This window comes from Gorilla gorilla, chromosome 13 (assembly GCF_029281585.2).
Source record: "Gorilla gorilla gorilla isolate KB3781 chromosome 13, NHGRI_mGorGor1-v2.1_pri, whole genome shotgun sequence".
NCBI lineage: Eukaryota > Metazoa > Chordata > Mammalia > Primates > Hominidae > Gorilla > Gorilla gorilla.
In genome coordinates, this window is record NC_073237.2 from 51,470,230 (window position 1) to 51,492,704 (window position 22,475).

The 22,475-nt window shown below is 39.1% G+C and overlaps 1 pseudogene; it reads left to right on the forward strand.

Annotated features, from left to right (window-relative positions):
* The first annotated feature begins 246 nt into the window (after positions 1-246).
* Positions 247-911, forward strand: LOC101139461 (peroxiredoxin-1-like; annotated as a pseudogene).
* Positions 912-22,475: the final 21,564 nt, after the last annotated feature.

Below are 22,475 nucleotides of genomic sequence, written 5' to 3' on the forward strand. Positions count from 1 at the left end.
TTTCAGACCTGGTTCTCATCTCCTTTTATATGCAATTCCTTTAAAAATTATGTTTTATATTTCTATTATCTACTGTCTCTATGAGCTGACACTGATATAAAATAGTTTTTGATTCTGTTAGTGTCTACACAACAGTTCCAATTAATTTGAAATAGGAAGTCATATAGCATAAAATATTATTGCTTTCATGTTTCATTAAGAATAACTATCACAGCGTCCTCTTCCTGCCTGGTGTTGGTGGTTTGTTCTCAAAGGCTTGTGTCAGGACTGCTGATAGGAAGATGTCTTCAGGAAATGCTAAAATTGGGCACCCTGCCCCCAACTTCAAAGCCACAGCTGTTATGCCAGACAGTCAGTTTAAAGATATCAGCCTGTCTGACTACAAAGGAAATATGTTGTATTCTTCTTTTACCTGCTTGACTTCACTTTTGTGTGCCCCACAGAGATCATTGCTTTCAGTGATACAGAAGAATTTAAGAAATTCAACTGCCAAGTGATTGGTGCTTCTGTGGATTCTCACTTCTGTCAGCTGGCATGGATCCACACCCCTAAGAAACAAGGAGGACTGGGACCCAGGAACATTCCTTTGGCCTCAGACCCGAAGTGCACCATTGCTCAGGATTATGGGATCTTAAAGGCTGAAGAAGGCATCTCATTCAGGGGCCTCTTTATCGTTGATGATATGGGTATTCTTCGGCAGATCACTGTAAGTGACCTCCCTGTTGACTGCTCTGTGGATGAGACTTTGAGACTAGTTCAGGCCTTCCAGTTCACTGACAAACACGGGGAAGTGTGCCTAGCTGGCTGGAAACCTGGCAGTGATACTATCAAGCCTGATGTCCAAAAGAGCAAAGAATATTTCTCCAAGCAGAAGTGAGTGCTGGGCTGTTTTAATGCCAGGCTGCAGTTGGAACCCCTGAGAACAAAATCTCTTTTGTGTGTGTTTTTTTTTCCATGAGTAAAATACAAGACTTCAGATTCAGCCGAACTGTGGTGTGTTACAAGGCAGGCCTTTCCTACAGGGGGTGGAGAGACCAGCCTTTCTTCTTTTGGAAGGGATGGCCTGAGTCGTATTGTGGGGAGGCCACTGATTTGTATGATGTGTCAGTAGAGGGCATCAACCCATTGATCTTTTGTAGTTTGTATTAAACTTGAACTGAGAAAAAAATAAAAGAATATCATAATGTAGTTTCTTATTTTAATTTATTTTATCAGATATTTAAATTACAAATGTAATACATGCTGTTGTCAAAAGCAAAACAAAATAAGTATACTCGAAAAATGGTAAATGGACTGTACTCTTACTCCCTCCAATCAGATTTCTCCAGTATACTCAATGCTTGTAACTTGTTTTAAACTCTTCTGTCTTTATTCCAACAAATAAATAAATAACTTTAAAAACATGTAGAGATTTTTTTATTTTCTTTTTACAAAAATATGGTTATGCAGTATGCTTTATGTTGGAACTTGCTTTTCTAAAACCAAAGTATCATGTATATACCTCAGTCTTTCTGTAAACAAATGTTTTATAATTTATTCAGCCTGCTTCTATTAGTGGACATGTATGTTTTATCTCTTTTTTTCTATTATTTTCCTTTTCTTTTCCTACTATAATGATGTGTACATAAACATTCTTTTACAAATATCCTAACATAAAACTCTATATTATTAGACTAGAGTTCCCTAGATGGGATTTCTGGGTCAAAGGATGAGCACATTTTAAATTGTAGTATATTCTTACATGTTCCTTTCATATAATACATTGAATTTTAATTTTTGTTTTATTTTACATAACTGCTTCCTCACTAGGTTGAATTGCCAGAGGGTAAGCACTCTTCTATTTATCTATGTAGTTAGCAACAAACATTTTTTATTTTTTTAAATTCTGAAAATAAAAGGTTTGATTAGTCAGCCATATTAACATGACTGTATTGTTCCTTTTCTACTCCCTTGTACTCCATCTTAATTGAAAACACCTTCCTTAGGACTGAAGCTGTCATTTGTTCTTACCTTTTCTTAACATCCACAACCCCTATAGTGTGTCACAGATCAATGATTTGTTCAATGCTGCCCTATAATCTTAGCTGATTATTTGTGCACTTTGTTGCTGTTGTGAATCCATATTGACCACATTTCCTAAATGATCATTCTGTTCACTGTGTATTGGGGATACAGTTAAAGGTAGGAGGCAGTAGCTTTCAACTTGGCCACACATTGGAATCAAATGCTTGGGCTCCACCTATGTCTGATTGAATCAATCTGGGAGGACAGGATGGGAGCCCAGGAAATTGTGTTCTTAAGAATTTCACTAGGTAATTCTGATCCTAAGTAAGGATTAAGACCCATTGGTAGGCCAGGTGCTGTGGCTCACACTTGTAATCCCAGCACTTTGGGAGGCCGAGGTGGGCGGTTCACCTGAGTTCGAGACCAGCCTGGCCAACATGGTGAAACCCCTACTAAAATTCAAAAATTAAAAATACTAAAAATGCAAAAATTAACTGGGCATGGTGGCACACACCTGTAATCCCAGCTACTTGGAATGCTGAAGCAGGAGAATCGCTTGAACCTGGGAGGCAGAGGTTGTGGTGAGCTGAGATTGTGACACTATAGCCTGGACGACAGAGCAAGACTCTGTCAAATGAGAAAAACAAAACAAAACAAAACAAAACAAAAACAACCCACTGGTAAAAGAATGAGAGTGGTCTTCTCTTTCTTAAAGTTGCATTTTTCCAGCCTGGTAAATATGGGACTTCCATTCAGATATGGAGTCACAGCCCATGCCATTGTAAATAGTACAAACACAGTTGGCCATATTGAGAGTTGAGATTAGATGGAAACTGGGGGCAAAATGCAAAAAGCAAGACATTTGATATATGTGTAAACAGATGGAATTGAAGCAAGGTGGGGATATTTTTTGTATCAAGTTGAATAGTGTTCCACCAAAATTCATATCCACCCACAACCTGTATATATGACCATATTTGGAAATAGGGTCTTTGCAGATGTAATTAAGTTGAAGTCATACTAGACTGGGGTCAGTCCTAAATCCAGTGACTTGTGTCCTTATAAAGAGAGACACCAAGATACACACACACAGAGAAGAAAGCCATGTGAAGACAGAAGCGGCAATTGGAGTGATGCAGCACTTAGCCAAGGAGGCCCAAGGATGGCTGGAAACTACCAGAAGGTAGAAGAGGCAAGGAAGGATTCTTCCCTAGAGACTTCAGAGAAAGCATGGAGCTGCTGATACCTTGATTTCCAACTTCTAGCCTTCAAAATTGTGAGACAACAAATGCCTGGAGTTTTAAGTTATCAAGTTTGTGGTAATCTGTTACAGCATCTCTAGGAAACTACTACAGTTTCCTAATTTTTGTGTGGGTCGCCAAGCAGCAACTTATTGTAGTCTCCCCATACCTTGAGATCATCCTTAAAGGAGAAAATGAAAAGTAGTCATATATCGAAGATTTTTAAAATTTGGAAAGGTCTGTTGTGCTATCTTGCTAAATTATTTTTTAAGTGCTAATAGATTTTTGTTAATTTGTTTGGTTTTCTAGCTACGTAATCACATGCAAATGTTTACATATAATTATATTTCTTCCTTTCAATAATTCATGCTTTTTTATAGACCAAAAAATCACATCGTACCCCATAAACACACAAAATTGTGATTTGTCAATCAAAAATTAATAAATTAAAAATATAGAACAATTATAAAAATGCATGATTTTCAATTTTGTTTCATGCCTCGTTAATCAGATTGTCAAGGCAATATTGCCTGCAAAAGATATAGGGAACACATCTTATTTCTTATTTTATTAGGAATAACACTAGTACTAAATCATATTTATAATGTTGTTATTTTCCTCTGAATATACATTTTTTGATGTTGAGAAAATGTCTTTCTATTCCATATTTTAGTAGCATCATTATTAGGAATGCAAATTAAATCTTAAGAATAGATTTTTCCATTTATGTTAGTATAATTATTTTTTCTCATTAAACCTGTAAATTATTTTCCTATTTTACATTAAATAAATTTTTGTATCTGTTATTATTATCTTTTAAATATTTTCTCAGGTCAACCTCTTGTTCTTTTCCTAAATCTTTAAAGTCTTTTGGCCTAAACTGGAGAATTAAGTAATTTGTTTCATCATTTTTCTAATGAAAGCATCTAAGTATATAAATTTGTTTCTGATTATAGTCAACAGTACATAGATTTGCTATGTAATATTTCTTTTGATTATTTTCTAAATAATCCTTCTGCATTATCTCCTAGAGATTACTTAGGATAGTGTTCAGTGATTTTAGAAAAATTTTTCTCATTTGTTTATTCATTTATTATATACATTACTAACCATTTGTATTTGTGATATGAGAATATGTCATGACCAAATTTTTAGTAGGATATATACTGTTAATCTATTTTTATGGTATTTTCTAAAATCAGATGATCCATGGCTATTTTAAAATAAGGGATATTCTCTGTGAGTCAAATAATTTGGGATCACTCCATTATTACATTTTCTGATATTTTATGTATTTTAACCACATGATTTATCATGGGCCAATAGAGTTTAAATTCTGCCATTTCGCTTGTATTTCTATTAATCTCCATGCTTAAAAGTTCAATACTGCTGTATCTACACTATTAAGTCTGGCTTTTTCAATATAAAACAGCATTTTTGTCGTGGTTTACGGTTTTTTATTTTAATTTTACCTTGATAATAATACGTCCATGCTTAGTTGAACATATTTATTCATTTGTTAATGGAAAGTCTTCCTGTATCATTTTTTTAGCTCTGTTTGCAACAAATATTAAATGCTGCTTTTAAATCAGTCTGACTTAAGACAGTATCTAATTTTTTCAATTTTTTATCTTCCAATTTATTTTATTGCTACCATATAAAAATCACTTAATCCTTACTTGCTGGACAAGAAGGAAAATCTGTCTAAAATATGTGCTTTCATGAAACTGTGTAGTAATAAGCAATAATCAGCCCAAATTTATGGTTAATTCAGTTGACAGTTCATACACATATGCACACACACACACACACACACACACACACACACACACACATTGTGTAAGCCTTTTTAGTTTTCTAAAGATCCCAAATTTCCTATTTTCTTAGATGTCTTGGTAGTTCTTTGTTTCCCTTCCTTTTGTTGTTAAATTAAGATCCTATCTATAGAAAAGTTTAAATGTCATATTTATGTGGTGGCTTTAAAATATGTTTGCAAATGCTTTGCCATGCTTCCATCAGGAGACGGGGTTGTTTATTCTCACTTTGAAAATATGTTGGTTTTTGTGACTCTGACTCCTGAGGCTTAGCAAAACAAGGCAATACGGCATCTGCCTGACTGTGTGTCTTGAGACTTTTGCTCTTGGAATCCATCCTTCATGCTGTGAGGAAGTCCAGGCCACGTCGTGGGATCATGTGTAGGAGGTGTCCAGGCATATAGCCCTAGCTGACGTCACAGCCAGCAGACAGCAGCAATCACCAGACTTGTGAGTGAGAAAGTCTCCAAGATGACTTCATCTTCAACACTATACGACAGCAACTGCATGAGAGACCCTGATGAAAAACTGTATAGCTGAGCCCTGTCCTCATTACAACTGTTAGAGGTAATGATAAAAAATGATTATTGTTATACACCACTAAGTTTCTGCTGACTTATACAGGTAGAGATAACTAGAATAGTATGGTATTTAAATTTTTATTTTTTGTTTTTATTTATTTATTTTTTTGAGATAAAGTCTCACTCTGTCACCAGGCTGGAGTGCAGTGGCACGATCTCGGCTCACTGCAACCTCCGCCTCCCAGGTTCAAGTGATTCTCCTGCCTCAACCTCCCGAGTATCTGGGACTACATGCGCACGCCACCACACCCGGCTAATTTTTGTATTTTTAGTAGAGACGGGGTTTCACCATGTTGGCCAGAATGGTCTTGATCTCCTGACCTCGTGATCCGCCCACCTTGGCCTCCCAAAGTTCTGGGATTTCAGGCGTGAGCTACCGTGCCTGGCCAGAATTTTTATTAAATTCAATCAGCACTTACTGAATTCCACTTAGCAAATATTCAAAAGTTCACTGTGCTAGTTTCCTGAAGATTGGAATAATTTATGTACAGAAAATAATTTTCCAATTTTCTGCCATATTTGACTATTTTAATACATAAATCTGCTTAATTTATGTACTAAAATAGTCAAATATGGCAGAAAATTGGGAAGGGCAGAAGAGACAGAGACTAACTGCCTTGCATCTGAATACATTTGACTTTTGCCTCAGGCACCTTACAAGCTTGAAGGGATCTAAACAGACGTCCAGGCATCCCTGAAGAAAGGAATCATAGGAAATTCTGTCATAGTATTTCCATTCTCTCTGGTAGTTTACAAGTGCCACACACTGCAGACAGTTAGGTATATAGTTTAATTTCCTGTTCAGCCAAAATAGCTGCTTGGGGCGTGTGGTAACTTCCCAAGTCTACATCAATTCCTACCAGATGTAAAATGGAGAATCAAATTCAATAAATCACTTCACATTTTGTTGTAATTTCTTCTATGTAAATACTTTTAAATTTGGGGAAATATCTAGGTCATTTTATATTGGCTTATGACAAAGATCTGAAAACAAACCAAGTACTAACAAATCTAAAGGAGAAATCTTGAAGTACATGTGCACAGTATACATTATGGAAAAAAATATACCTTCTTACTATAATGAGAGGCATTTTAGAAATCTGTTGTAATTCAGATTCTGATCATCAAGGTAAAATACATCTCAAATAAAGACTTTTAAAAGTTGAGATCTCATATGTAGAAGAGCTAAAAACAGAACTACCATTCCACCCAGTAATCCCATTACTGGCTGTATACTCAAAAGAATATAAATTGTTCTACCATAAAGGCACATGCAAGTGTATATTCATTGCAGCACTATTCAAATTGCAGCACTTTATCCAATCTGCCATTGATGGGCATTTAGGAATCAACCTAATTAACCTAACCTAATTTAGGTTAATCCTGTTTAGGAATCAACTTAAACGCCCATCAGTGGCAGATTGGATAAAGAAAATGTGGTACATACACACTATTGAATACTGTGCAGCCATAAAAATGAATGAGATTATGTCCTTTGCAGGAATATGAATGGAGCTGGAGGCCATTATCCTTAGTGAACTAACACAGGAACAGAAATCCAAATACTGCATGTTCTCGCTTATAAGTGGGAGCTAAATTATAAGAACACACGGACACACAGAGGGGAACAACAAACACTGGGGTCTACTTGAGGGTGGAGGGTGGGAGCAGGGAGAGATCAGAAAAATTGGGTACTGGGCTTAATATCTGGGTGACGAAATAATCTATACAACAACACCCCCTGACACGAGTTTCTCTATATAACAAACTGCACATGTGATCCTGAACTTAAATTTTTTTAATGTAAAGTTTCAGAATCTTTCATAAGTTATTAAATATTTAATAGTAATGAATTTGATTTTGTGTTCATCATTGGATGGCAGAGTGATCCTGAACAAATCATTACCTTTCAGATACATTTTAAGAACAACAACAACAAATTATGTAATTGACTGGCCATTCAGAGATAGAAGACTATTCTACCAGAAGATAAAATGTCTGGTACTAGGAAGAAATGAAGAAGAGGTCACATTTTAGAGGTTTTTGCTCCTTCAGTTTTAGTCATTCTAATTCCACCTTACTATTAAACCTTTATAATATTTGTCAACTCTTGGCTTTTAATATCCTGATCTCAGATCATCTGGACTGAGCAGAGCTGACGTGTCATTGGCAGGTAATCCCAGAGGACACCTCCCTTGTGATACATTTGGTAGTTTGATGCTTAACTTCACTGCATAACCTACTTATTATCAGGTAAAATTAATCACTTTCTTATTGACATTATATATTCATAATCAGGTAAAATTAATCCACATTGAAATACAAGACCATAGAAACAAAACCAGTGAACTTAGCTGCTTTGAAGGCAAGTTATTACAAAAGGGAAGGTTGAAAAATTGATCTTTGGGATCCCAAGATAATCATTTTCACTGGCTTTTTCCAGCTGCTTGAAGTTTATAACAATATTATATTTGCTGCTTATAACAAAAACAGGCATACAACAGGAGGTAAAACCAGCAGACTTTATCAAATGCCAGGCACTGTGTTGGCTTAGGCACCACAGATTCAGCTCCTGATTAAGGCCATTGCCCTGGAATCAGTGAGCTCACTGTTTAGTTGAAGAGGCCATCCATCCACGTGGTGTCATGATGGAGGTGGGCCTAGGTGCTATTTCAACAGGCAAACACCCAGACAAGAATAAGCCCCATCAAGGTAAATTCCTGTAAGTGGTGCTACTCAAGTGTACTGGCTCACTTAACGTAAGTCTTAACTTCATTTGACAGTGATCATGACAAAAATAAGATACAGTTTTGCATATGTTGTCAGATTTAATAAACAAAAAGAGGAAAGGAAAGACACTGGGAGGTTTGCTGTTATTTAAGTTTTCCCCCCCAGAAAGAAGTGATGTTTGAGATGACAGCCTCTGGATTACTTGTCTCCAACAATAATTAATATCTTATAATAGCTGTCATTTATTGGTGCTTACTATGTTCCAGACAGTGTTCAGAAAGATTAACTCATTTGATTTTCACAACACAACATGAGGGGGATACTATTAAATCCACTTTTAAAATGGGGAAACTGTGGTACAAAAAGTTTAAATAACTTTCCTGAGGTCACATAGATGAAAGGTGGCAAAGTTAGAATTCAAACCCAGGCCTCTCTTTAGAGGCTCTTTTCTTAACTCCTAGGTCATATATTGTACTGCTTTTCAAGGAAGAGTTCATTTTCTGGCTGTGGTTATGTTGTAACATGTTCCATGTTTCTCTGTCTCTCCTGGGATGTGTGCACTGTATATTACCATCTTGCTTTGAGACCCATCTTTGTAAACTTAGGAATTCCTTTCTTTTTTGACTTTGCAACTGCTGTAAGTACAGTCTTTAATTAAGGAGTCTTTTTCAGCAATTTCTGTGGGGGGTTTTCTTCCTTTTCATATGCTCTGCCGAATAATGAATGCTTGTTAAATTTGTTAATAATAATGTATGTGGGGGCTGCAGCTCACTGGCCTACTGACCCTATTAGAGTTCTTTGAGTGTGTTTCAGCTCTTAGATGGAGACATTTCCCAGCAGGGTTTGTTCCCTGCACTATCTGTTGATAGAAGGGCATTGGAAGTTTATTTTGGTAGGAAGAGCAAATATCTGTTGGAGCATGAGCTAAAAATAAAACCCAGCCATTATACAAGATCATGGGTCTTACTCATAACATCAAGGTTTGTTCTGTAGCTAGCCCTCTCCAAAATGAAGGCAGGACCTTCGCAGAGGAGGCCACAAGGAGCCCTTACATGTGCCTACAGACCATTTTGTTAGATGGAGCCACGTCCTCATGTCTTTCCTCCTTTTTATCTTTTGCTCTGATTTCCATCTGTCCTTGTCCTTTACCTATGAAATTATTTGGAAAAACTTTAATCATCTTGAAAATGTCCATGTTCTGATCACAGTGCCACCCCTGGGTGCTCCCTGACTTTCTTCATGATGCCAGAAGGGTGCTGGGTTCTACTCAGAGGCAGAAAGAACATTCTTTTTCCTGTTCGGTGCCACTTCCTTTTCTGTGCCCTCATTTTCCCCCAAATACCCAAATATTCTTCATTGAAGAGTGCAAAACTTATGAGTTTCAGCACATAATAATAGATGTCAAACTGTGACCAGAGGGATGAAAACAAAATAGATGTCAGAAGCTTGCCCATTCTTCCCCTCCTTTTTTTCTAGGCTTTTCCTTTTTGTCATTCCTCAGTTCCAAAACAAAAACATCCAGGAATATGAATGGAGGTAAAAAATGTTGTGGGATTACTGGAAGAGGAAGTATAGACTAACACCACCAGCACCTGGCCAGAAATGTCTGGTTATATCCTCTGAAGTTTCCCCAGTCACAGTAGCTTGAGACAGTTTTTAACCACTTCACTTCCTGCCCAATGTCATATGAACTACATCATGAGATGATGAGGATCCCAAGAGCAGAAAAGAAGAAGGAAAGACAAGGAGATATGGGGCTTTATTTATGGCCTTCTGTAGTAGATGGTGTTGGAGATGACACTTGAAAAGTGGCTTAAATTTAGCTAAAGAAGGAACTAATCAATGAAAATATAGAAAGACACTTTTCTTTCTTTCCTATTTTTCTTTTTTCTCTCATTCCCCATTCTTCTCATATTTTTATTAATTTCATTACTACTAAAGGAAAAGGTTAATACTCATGCTAGAAATAATAATACAAAGTAAAACTATCTCAAGGCTTAAAGTAAGTTTTGCCCAGTCATACAGAAACCCAACACTGTGTAATGTCTTCACCAGATGTTCAAGTAGCATTAATAATAGCTTATGTAAAGTTACTATAATCCAAATAAAATTAATTAAACAATTCAGAAAAAAATCTTATTGTGTTATTTCCATTTTTGCCTTACTCTCTGTTGAGAGATCTCAAACCAATGGAAAAGTTAAGAGAACATTACAAAGAACACTCATGTATCATCCTAGACTTGCTAGTTGTTAATTTCACCACAATTGCTTCTCTATGTATTTTATACTATATAAAATTATATGTATATAATTATTTAATATATGTATATATACATTTATGTAATAAAACATATAAATATATTTATGTTTTATTATATAAAAATTTATATTTTATAAAATTATATAAATATAATTGTATATATAAATTTAAACATATTTATATTTCATAAAATTATATATTATATAATATATAATTATATATTATATAATTATATAATATATAATTTTATAATATATAATTATATAATATATAATTTTATAAAATAGAAACATGTCTAATACATATAGACATATAATTTCTACTGAATCATTTGTACATAATGTGCAGATATCATGATTCTTCACCTCTACATACTTCAGCATATATCTTGTAAGAACAGTGCCATTCTCCTACATGCCATAATCACTCTCACATAATTTCACATAACTATAATATTACCTAGTGTAAAATCCCTATTTTAAATTCCACCAATTGTCCCAATAATTTCCTCCCATCTGGGATCCAATCACGCATTACATTTAATTGCCATTTTTTTTTCTATTAATCCAGAACAGTCACCTCCTTTTATTGTCTTCAATGTCACTGATGATTTTGAGGGATCCAGGCCAGCTGTTTTGAAGAATGTGCCATATTCAAATTGTGATTAGGTAAGAATTCAAATTGTGAGTAAGAATAATTCATAGGTGATGTGGTGCCCTGTGAAGGCTTTAATTTTAAGTTGGGAACTTTGATTCAGCTTTTGTGTTTCTGATCTTGAAATTTGAGATGTAATCAAAAGCACCAAACCATTCCTTGAAGAGTTCTTTCTCTGGATATGAACAGAAGAGACTCAGGTATGTATTTTCTACTAAGTTACAATTTAGGTCAACCAAATAGCTAAGCTCTCAAAGTCAGAAGGTGTGTGATGAGGTGAAATTAGCACAGTTTGAAAGAGGTGGCTTATGCTCAAAACTGATTCTGTTGCCACTTACGAATTATTCCATCCTGGATAACTTGTATGGATTATTCCATTTTGGATAACTTCTTTTGGTTTCATTCTCTCATCTGTATATAGTGAATGATCCTGTGTCTTCCTAGCTCATAGAGATGTCATAATGGTCCAATGAGATCCATTTGTCCATTGTACAGTTTAGGTGTGCCTCTGCCTGTATGTCCATGTGAAGGAAACCATCCCCAGAGAGAACACTGATCCCCTGTTAATTGATCAGGACCACACTTAGTGTCCAGAAGATGGTGTAAACATTTCTTACTGTTTATTTTTTTTTGACTGCCTTTCAAAGACTTGCTAACTTCGCTGACAGCCTCCCCACTCCCACCTCCTATCCTGTAGGCTTTCACTCATTGATGTGTCAGCAAGTTTTATTTCACCAGCAAGCTGTACTACTTTTCAGACTGAAACACTGTAATGCAAACGTTCTGTGGAATTTTAGTGATAAATGTAAAGTAAAAAGGGAATTTGTAAGATAGTCTGTGTAGTCATACTCTGCTTTGAGTCATTAGAAACAGAATAGGGAAAAGTAAACAACCTGGTGGCATCGTTACTTTTCTGGCACTTAGTGTTGAAATACCACTTTTCTTACCGTTTAGAAAACAGATTGTAGAAATTGCTGATCATCATGGTGTTCCCAAGTAAAGCAGAGATGGAGTTATAGGAGTTTATGTCAGCACATCCTGGACTAAAAGCAGAAGTAGAAAACATAGAAAATCAGTAAGTACTCTGTTAGAGTACATTGTATAGCTACCAAATGGCTTTAGAAGTTGATATTCCAAGGCAACAGGCAAAAGTCATATTAATTTAAATAAAGTTTAGGTAAATAGAAATGAGGGGTTGCATAATTATGTGATTAACTGTTTGAGCATTCTGCCAACAGAAACATTTTCTTCCTAGAGTGAATTCCCCACTGTTCATTCTAACTTTAATGACTCGAGTAATGGTTTTCATACTTCTCAGATAATTGAAGTACAATATGAAAATCATCAGATGTTATTGCTTATTCAAAACTGTCAAATATATTACTCCTAGTAGACTTTTTCTATGCAAATCTCTTTTTTGCAAGCCAACCAGGTACTTGGTTCTTTTTTTCTGCTATTAAGGGAAGAATGCAGTGTATATAACATACACAGAAAGAGGAAATGAAGGAGGGAATAGTATTGGAAGTATCTTTAAAATAGATAAAAATGTGTTGTAAACTGAAACTGAGCAATCAATAGACTGAATTAGACAAATCAGAAAAATGTTTTATTTAATTTTCAACTCAAGTTTATGTCATCTTTAACTCAAAAAACTTTCCAATTGCTTACTAAATAAAGCCCAAACTCCTTCCTCTGGTATCTATACCCCTTCACACTCTGCTCCAATTGACTTATTTCCCATTTATACCTATTATACTTTAGGCATCTTTCATGTATACTTTTTTGTTGCGTTTTTTAGTATAACCCAAACAATTGGCTATCACTCACAAAAAAGTATGCTCTTCTATATTTATGCCTTATTATTTTTTATACAAAGTTTCCTTACCCTCTTCTCAACTTTTATGGTACTTTCATTTTGTCTGCTACTGGGAGCACAGTGTAGTAGATGCAGTGGTTTGCTAATCAGATCAATTTCCTACCCCCTGCTTCTAAGGAAATCTCATTTGCTCAGCTGCTGGATATGTTGACTAAACACAAGTGAGTCCTAATCTAGGAATTCTCCGCCCAAGGAACCTCCTGTGCCTAAAGTTGGGTTCCTTGCAGAGGTCAACCCACATCAATGACTTGTGGAAACAGATTTGGTTCCTTTGTTTCAATTCAGAACAATTCAGAATATCCATCCTAGGTCCAGAGCTCCCTGAGGGGACAAATAAGGTCTTTATTGCAACCGTATTGCAGTTCAACTTTTTCTTCTACCCAATCCAGCTTCCCTCACTCCCTTGCAGGTGTTGTTCCTTAGAGAACTCCCAAATAAACTGCATGTATGAAAATCTCTCTTTCAGAGTTGGGTTCCTGGGGAATTTAACACAGACATTTGGTACCAGATGTGATTGGAGGAAGCAGATTCTAAAGTCACCCTTCTGCTGGGTTGCCCACTTGTTGGCTAGAAGTGAGAATGACATCACCCATGCTGTACCAGAGCAACTGTTCCACTTTCATCAGTGCTGAAAAGGGGTGAAATATAAGTGGAATGAACCCAATAGTGGGCAGAATGTCTTATCTTTGAGAAATTTAGGGTAAATATTAATAGTACTTATAAGGACTGTGAAAGTTGCTGACTGTTGGTGAAGGTAAATATTGGAAATGTTAATGGATGTCTGAGTGTTATCACCAATTTAGGGTAAAGTGTAAAGCCAGATGACCTCCTAAACAGCACAAATGGTCTTTCATCTTTCTCAACACAGGAAGAAAAAGCTAAATGTCAGGCCCAGGACTTAAGGGAAGTAGAGATGTATAGTAAGTTGAATTCTCAATCCCTGCAAGTCTTCTCTGTCAAGGTCAGGTCCATTATTGGGTGTCAACAAGGTCCTGAAACTTGGGATGGAGGCATTCAGGTACATGCATTGAAAATTTTCATTCTTCTTCTTCCCCTGAACCTTCTGGGGTTACACAAGTAGCCCTTTCCTCTCTAAGAAAGACTAATGCTCCTCCCTTATCTGAAGATGATGCATAGGCCTCTCCCTTGCAAGACAACATTGAATACCCCAGGACCAACTGTCTTCTCCACTCTCGGCCATTAGACCAACTACGTAGGACAAACTCACAAAAAACTCTTGGCCTGGGACATTATAGACATGCAGAGGGTAGGAAAGAGACCTCAATGAGACCTAACATGAAGCAACAGTAAAGAATACATATGAGTCTGAATCTTAAGAATACTGGAACAGAGTGAGAGGAGGGAGTTAGGTTAGGCAATTAGAGAGGGAGGGACTCAGCAGAAGAGCAACAGTAATAGAAACACCTGCAGAACAGCAGCAACACCACCTCTGCAGCTAGCGGGAAGATCAACAGTCATAGGAACACCCGTGGGACAGCACCCACACTGCCTCTGCAGCTAAAGGGAAGAAATGTAGTTAAGAACTTCCCCTTATGCCAGGAGGTCTGCTCAGAAGGGACTGTCCCAGCTTAGGTGCAGGCACAATAAATCAACCTAAATATCCTTAACTTAACCCAGCTCATTATAATGTCATTAACATGATATTAGCATTGCAGTTTTAGCCTCCTCCACCATGTATGTTTCAGTTAGGCACTCATGGGTAATAACCAAGATGGAGTTACCATGACCAACTCCAGGCATGCACAGATACAACTACCCCTACAAGGTGTATCTATTGTATCTCTGCCCTCTCCGATTTAGGCAGAACCCACAGAAGACTTCCTTGTTCTTGCCACATAAAACATCCAGAACTCAGCCCCATTGCTTACAACCCACTTTCAGGGTCCCCTTTCACTGCTTGGAGCTTTCCTTTTGCTTAATAAATTCTGCTCTGCCTTACTCACCCACTGGTGTCTGCGTGCCTTGTTCTTCTTGGTCGTGGGACAAGAGCCTGTACCTCATTGAACTCCAGGGGAAAAGGGGACTGCAACAAAAGGAAACATAAATTCATGTTAGAGAGAGTTTGTTAATATGGAAGTACTTTTCTGCGATATGATATTTAATGCCATGATTAGAATTTTGGGAGATACAACTAACATGCTGTTAGGGTGAACTTGGAATATTCCGAGTTCTTGGAACAAGTGAAATCTTCCATTAAATAAAGTAGAAATGCAAGAAACTCTGTGCCATATTGAGGAGGAGGGAATCAAGAGGCTTAGAGGACTGGACATTTTGAAGTAGATATAATACATAAAGCTGGAAAACCCACCAACAAGGTATGTTCTGTAGAGGGCCTGGAAAATATGCTATTATAGACCTAAGCTCCATGATACCACTGGGGATGAGAGAACCTGAGACAATAGAGTGCAGATGGAGAGCAAAATGTGTATAATGACTGTAATAAGTGGCAAAGGTTGGAATTTGAACTAGTGGTCCTGACTTACAGAGAATTTGGAAATGCTTAAGAGAGAATAATGTCCCAGTGGCAAGATAAATGGGCAGTCAATAAAATCAGTTTTTTGACAAGCATATTGCTTAATTTGTATTGCCAAAATAAATTAGGAAACTGAAGGCAGCCAAAGTCTCAGCCTTGGAAATGCTAGGCCTATACCCCTTGCTGGGTATGTTAACTGAAATCTCAGTTCCCAACAAAAGAGAGGAGAGAGGGAAAAGGAAGGATAAGAGGATAAGGAAAAGTGAGAAGGATGAAGGAGGAAATGACAGTCAAACGTCTTCACCATGGGCCAGGTGCGATGGCTCATGCCTGTAATCCCAGCACTTTGGGAGGCCGAGGTGGGTGGATTACAAGGTCAGGAGATGGAGACCATCCTGGCTAACTAGGTGAAACCCCCACTCTACTAAAAATACAAAAAATTAGCTGGGCGTGGTGGCACGTGCCTATAGTCCCAGCTACTTGGGAGGCTGAGGCAGGAGAACTGCTTGAACCCAGGAAGTGGAGGTTGCAGTGAGCTGAGATTGCACCATTGCACCCCAGCCTAGGTGACAGTGAGACTCTGTCTCAAAAAAAACAAAAACAAAAAAATTCTCCACTATGAACATACTCCTCCCTCTCCCCAAACATGCACCGCAATGGAAAGTCTCATTCAGCTTCCTTTTTATTTGTTGTGTGGTCCACTATACTTTGTCTCCTGATCCAGACATTTTATTTTATTGTATTTATTTATTTATTTAAATGGAGTCTCACTCTGTCGCCCAGGCTGGAGTGCAGTGGTGCGATCTCGGCTCACTGCAACCTCCGCCTCCTGGGTTCAAGTCATTCTCCTACTTCAGCTTCCCAAGTAGCTGGAACTACAGACATGCAACACCAGGCCCAGCTAATTTTTTTGCAACACCAGGCCCAGCTAATTTATTTGTATTTTTAGTAGAGATGGGGTTTCATCATATTGGCCAGGCTGGCTAATCCAGATATGTTAAAATGCAGGAAGTAAAAGAGGGACATAAAGAATTGAATAGATCTGGTATTCTTTTCTTTTAGTCTGAGGATAGAGAGGAAATAGTTGTGTATTTTCTTCCCCTATCATTCAATGCAAACAGAGACAGATATAGATATAAAAATAAATTTATTCCAAAAAGTAATTTTGGAGTTTAACTGTTCCTCAAAATGCATGTTATCATTTGAGAATTTCATTCTGAAAGCAGACTTAATAAAGCTGAAATACTGTGCATTTGTGTTAAGTAACAAATATTGTTTTTATAATACCCATATGTAGTAGTGTTAAAATATGCCTAAAAATTCTTTGATATTTCTCTTTTCAAAAGATGGAGCTTAGAGGAGGAGCTGAGTGAGCACAGATGAGCAGTGTATAGAGACTCACATTGTGAACTTTTGCTCCAAGAACTACTGCAGGAACATACCAGGAAAGCCAAGAGAATCCACAGACCCTTTAAAGGAAGTGGCTTGCCACTGCAGGCTCCATGAGACAGCGAAAAAACTGAGTGCTAAAAGTGTGAGGGGGGAAATTTCACCTTTGAACACACATCCTCACTTGGGGAACCTGAAGGTCCAGATCTCTGGAAAAGGATTTGACCTTAGCTGGAGCTAAGATAAATTTAGAGAGGCGAGCAAAATATAGCGGTAGAAGAAGCATCAGGAAGAGTCCTGTGGGCACTTTCAGTCCCCAAGGAAGCCATTCCTGACTTTGTCTCATAGGGGTCCTTGAGTGGGGATGGGGGCGGGCTGCCAGTGGAACTGGGGAAAGACCACAGGGAGAAGGAAATTTCCAGCTGATGTTTGTAACAATTTTGACCCAGCATGAAGTTTCCTGGACAGAATCCGCGGAGGGGGCAAATGAGGAGTGCAGATACCAGCACAGAAGCCATGGCAGGTGGGGAGGGGTGAAACCGGAAAGTCCAGCTTGCTTTCTCAGCAGGGAGGCTTGTAGCCTGGGGCAAGTTCTCAGCCCTGCCCACCAGCTACCTGGAAATAAATTCGGTGCTGTTGGGGGAGCACAGTGGGAGTGAGACTGGTCTTTTGGGCTGCGTGGGAGCTGGGTGAGGCTTGTCATTGCCAGCTTTCTCGCACTTCCCTGGAAACCTGTGGGACACAGTAGAGACAGCCATAATCCCTTTGGGAACATAACTCCATTGACCTGATACCTACACCCCCATCCCTACAGAGGCCCCAGCAAGCTTTGCCCCAGAAGAGTGAGTTCAGACACGCCTAACCATCCCTCACCTGATGATCTTTCTCTACCCGCCCTGGTAGCCGAAGACAAAGAATATAATCTCTTGGGACCCCACCCACCATCTGACCCTAGGGCATGCTTGCATCCTCCCTATTCTACTGCAGCTGATGCACTCTTTTATTTATTTATTTATTCATTCATGTATTTATTTTTGAGATGGAATCTAGCTCTGTCGCCCAGGCTGCAGTGTAGTGGCACAATCTTGGCTCACTGCAAGCTCCGCCTCCAGGGTTCACGCCATTCTCCTGCCTCAGACTCCTGAGTAGCTGAGACTACAGGTGACTGCCACCATGCCTGGCTAATTTTTTGTATTTTTAGTAGAGTGGGGGTTTCACCATGTTAGCCAGGATTGTCTCCATCTCCTGACCTTGTGATCCACCCACCTTGGCCTCCCAAAGTGCTGGGATTACAGGCGTGAGCCACCGCGCCGGGCCGCTGATGCACTTTTGAAAGTGCCACCTCCTGGCTGGAGGCTAACCAACACAAAACCAGCGAACTAAACAAAACTATAACCAAGGACCCTCACGCAGTCCACTTCTCTTCCCTGCTACCTCCACTGCAGCTGTGCGGATAGAGTATATCATGTCTAGCTAACTGCATGGAGAACAGATGGATCAGTGGAAAGATCTAGGGAAACAGTGATAAGAGATGTTCCTGGAAATGTCAGCAAGAATGATATAATGGACTTTGGGGACTCTAGGGGAATGGTGGATGGGGGTAAGGGATAAAAGATTACACATAGCGGTATTGTGTACACTGCTCAGGTGATGGGTGCAGCAAAATCTCATGAATCACCACTAAATAACTTATCCATGTAACCAAACACCACTTGTTACCCAAAAATCTATTGTTGAAATAAAAATGATAATAATAATAAACCAAACAAACAAAAAAAGATGGAGTTTAATTCAGCTCCTCTTGCCTGTCACCTGGATGTATGAATTTGCTTTAAATGAGTAGAATATAGCAGAAATAAGTGTATGTCACTTTCTGTATTAGTCATATAAGGCATCGTACTTCCTCCCTGCTCTCTCTCTTGCATTACTGACTCTAAACGAGTGACATAAGGACACTCAAACAGCCCTATGGAGGGGTCCATGTGGCAAGAAACTGAGGCCTAATGCAAACAGCCAGCAAGTAGCCGAGGCCTCCTGCCAAACACATGTAAGTGAGCTAGATTAGCAGTGGACTTTCTAGCCCCAGTTGAGCCTTTAGATAACAGCGGTCCGAGCTGACATGTTGCCTTGCAAAATCATGAGAGACGCTGAGCCAGAACCATCCAGCTAAGCCATGTCCGATTTTTTTAACACAGAGAAACCATAAGATAATAAATGTCTGTTGTTTTAAGCTGTATGTTTGGAGTAATTTTTATAGCAATAGATATCTAATACAGTATAATGAAATAATTTAATAATTTTTTTCAAATTATATCTTCAAGGCTGGTACTTACAAAAAAGTAAATTTAATCAGAAATGACTGAAGAAGCAGGACACAAATGGGACTTCTGGGCACTATCAAGGCATTTATAAGTAGGTTTCATGCGCGTCCGTGTGAAGAGACCACCAACCAGGCTTTGTGTGAGCAACATGGCTGTTTATTTCACCTGGGTGCAGGCGGGCTGAGTCCGAAAAGAGAGTCAGCAGAGGGAGATAAGGGTGGGGCCGTTTTATAGGATTTGGGTAGGTAAAGGAAAATTACAGTCAAAGGGGGTTTGTTCTCTGGCGGGTAGGAGTGGGGGTCGCAAGGTGCTCAGTGGGCAGGAGTGGGGGTCACAAGGTGCTCAGTGGGGGTGCTTTTTGAGCCAGGATGAGCCAGGAAAAGGACTTTCACAAGGTAATGTCATCAGTTAAGGCAAGGACTGGCCATTTACACTTCTTTTGTGGTGGAATGTCATCAGTTAAGGTGGGGCAAGGCATATTCACTTCTTTTGTGATTCTTTAGTTACTTCAGGCCATCTGGGCGTATACGTGCAGGTCACAGGGGATGCGATGGCTTGGCTTGGGCTCAGAGGCCTGACATTCCTGCCTTCTTAATAAGAAAAATAAAACAAAATAGTGTTGAAGTGTTGGGGCGGCGAAAATTTTGGGGGGGTGGTATGGAGAGAGAATGGACGATGTTTCTCAGGGCTGCTTCAAGTGGGATTAGGGGCGGCGTGGGAACCTAGAGTGGGAGAGATTAAGCTGAAGGGAGGTCTTGTGGTAAGGGGTGATATTGTGGGGATGTTAGAAGAAACATTTGTCGTATAGAATGATTGGTGATGGCCTGGATACGGTTTTGTATGAATTGAAAAACTAAATGGAATAACAGAAGGAGAAAAACAGGTATAAAAGGTCTAAGAATTGGGATGACTCAGGATGTCTGATTAGAGAGTGCTTAAGGAGATTTGGCATAGTCCTGCCAGCAAAGATTATTTATTTACTTCAAGAGTTAAGAGTGGCAGTTTGGGGATAGCACCAGGAGATATCAGCTGTGATGGCTTGGAAAAACAGTGTAAACTGGCAGTGTAAACAAGAGCAGGGCATGTATGAGTAGTTGAGAATGGTGAATAGGAGTATGACTAGACAGAAAATAGTAGGGATGACAAGTTTTTTTTGTTTTTTTTTTGAGGCACAGTCTAAGTTGGTTTGGTGTCTGGAATGAGACTGGGGCCTAATAAAAAGGAGCGTCTATACAGGACCTTAAATGGGCTGTACCCTGTAGCATTCTGAGGACAGGCCTGAATTCTGAGAAGGGAAAGTGGTAAAAGTATTGTCCAGTCCTTTTTAAGTTGGTGGCTGAGCTTGGTGAGGTGTGTTTTTAAAAGACCTTTAGTCCATTCTACTTTTCTTGAAGATGGAGGACCATGAGGGATATAAAGGTTTCACTGAATACTAAGAGCCTGAAAAACTGCTTGGCTGATTTGACTAATAAAGGGTCATCTGTTATCAGACTGTATTGAGGTGGGAAGGCTAAACTGAGGAATTATGTCCGACAGAATGGAAGAAATGACTGCGGTGGCCTTCTCAGACCCTGTAGGAAAGGCCTCTACCTATCCAGTGAAAGTATCTACCTAGACTAAGAGGTATTTTAGTTATCTGACTCAGGGCATGTTGAGTAAAGCTAATTTGCCAGTCCTGGGGCAAATCCTGGAGCTTGATGTGTAGGGAAGGGAGGGGGCCTGAATAATCCCTGAGGAGTAGTAGAATAGCAGATGGAACACTGAGAAGTTATTTGCTTGAGGATAGATTTCCACGATGGAAAGGAAATGAGAGGTTCTAAGAGGCAGGCTAGTGGCTTGTACTATAGCATAACCTGCCTTTGCTGGTGTGTGGCGATTAGGCCTGGTGGAACCGCCATCAATAAGTCAAGCGTGATCAGGGTGAGGAACAGGAAAGAAGGAAATTTGGGGAAATGGGGTGAATGTCAGGTGGATCAGAGAGATACAGTCATGGGGGTCAGGTGTGGTATCAGGAATAATGTGGGAGGCTGGATTGAAGTCTGGGCCAGGAACAACGGTAATTGTGGGAGACTCAACAAAGAGTGGGTATAGCTGAAGGAGCCGGGAAGCAGAAAGTATATGCATCAGGTATGGGGAAGAAAATAGATTTTGGAAGTTATGAGAAATGTAGAGAGTGAGTTGAGCATAGTTTGCAGTTTTTAGGGCCTCTAAAAGTATTAAAGCAGTGGCAGCCGCTGCATGCAGACATGAGGGCTAGGCTAAAACACTAAGGTCAAGTTGTTTGGACAGAAAGGCTACAGGGTGCGGTCTTGGCTCTTGTGTAAGAATTCTGACCGCACTAACCATGCCTAGGAAGGAAACGAGTTGTTGTTTTGTAAGGGATTGAGGTTTGGGAGATTAATCGGACATGATCGGCAGGGAAAGCACGTGTGTTTTTATGAGAATTATGCCGAGATAGGTAACAGATGAGGATGAAATTTGGGCTTGACTGAAGTAATGGGAGCTGTCTGTGAAGCCTTGTGGCAGTACAGCCTAGGTAATTTGCTGAGCCTAATGCGTGTCAGGGTCAGTCTAAGTGAAAGCAAAGAGAGGCTGGGATGAAGGGTGCAAAGGAATAGTAAAGAAAGCATGTTTGAGATCTAGAACAGAATAATGGGTTGTAGAGGCAGGTATTGAGGATAGGAGACTATATGGGTTTGGCACCATGGGGTGTACAGGCAAAACAATTTGGTTGATAAAGCGCAGATACTGAACTAACTTGTAAGGCTTGTCTGGTTTTAGGACAGGTAAAATGGGGGAATTGTAGGAGAGTTTATAGGCTTTAAAAGGCCATGCTGTAGCAGCAGGCGAGTGATAACAGGCTTTAATCTTTTTAAAGTGTGCTGCGGGATGGGATATTGGTGTTGAGTGGGGTAAGGGTGATTAGGTTTTAATGAGATGGTAAGGGGTGCATGATTGGTCGCCAAGGTGGGAGTGGAGGTATCTTATACTTGTGGGTTAAGGTTGGGGGATAGAAGAGGAGGACGCAAAGGAGGCTTTGGGTTGGGGAGAAGGGCGGCAATGAGATATAGCTGTAGTCCAGGAATAGTCAGGGAAGCAGATAATTTAGTT